Genomic DNA, 732 nt, shown 5'->3' with positions numbered 1-732 from the left:
GAGGAAGAGTTTTTGCTTAGGGGACATTGAGTTTATGTTAATGGTGGTGGAACAATTTGGAGAGGGATATCAATAATGGTTGTACAACATGAAGAGTATAATCAATGGCACTGAATTATACATGTAGAAGTTGTGTAATTAGAGAATCTTTTGTTGTGTATATTTTTGCCAAAATTGAAAAAAAAAACTTGAATAGCAATGAATACGTGGGGAAAATGTTCTAAAATTGATTGTGGTACAGATTGTACAACTCTTCTTGATATGATATTGAATCGTGTGATGTATGGATGAAGTGCTAATAAAACTGTTTAAAAAATTATGAGACTTAAAGACACAGCAAGCAAATGAAATGTATAGACTGTGTTTAGGTTTTGATTCAAAACAATCCCACTTTAAAAAGATAATCAGGCCCTTTCTGGCGATGACGACCACCCGGCAATCATGCCTCTCGCAAAGGACCTCCTTCATCCCTCTCCCGAAGAGGAGAAGAGGAAACACAAGAAGAAGCGCCTGGTGCAGAGCCCCGATTCCTACTTCATGGATGTCAAATGCCAGGCTGCTATAAAATCACCACGGTCTTCAGCCATGCACAAACAGTCGTTTTGTGTGTTGGCTGCTCTACTGTCCTCTGTCAGCCTACAGGAGGAAAAACAAGGCTCACAGAAGGATGCTCCTTCAGACGGAAGCAGCACTAAAAGACCCTGAATGGAGATGAGTGGAAAGCCATTCTAA

The 732-nt window shown here is 40.2% G+C and overlaps 1 pseudogene; it reads left to right on the top strand.

Moving 5' to 3' along the window:
* Positions 1 to 431: 431 nt before the first annotated feature.
* LOC101644814 lies at positions 432 to 721 on the top strand (annotated as a pseudogene).
* Positions 722 to 732: the final 11 nt, after the last annotated feature.

Source organism: Echinops telfairi, unplaced genomic scaffold (assembly GCF_000313985.2).
Source record: "Echinops telfairi isolate 266 unplaced genomic scaffold, ASM31398v2 ScPeMD7_25;HRSCAF=90, whole genome shotgun sequence".
NCBI classification, from domain to species: domain Eukaryota; kingdom Metazoa; phylum Chordata; class Mammalia; order Afrosoricida; family Tenrecidae; genus Echinops; species Echinops telfairi.
This window is presented reverse-complemented; position numbering and strand designations above follow the sequence as displayed.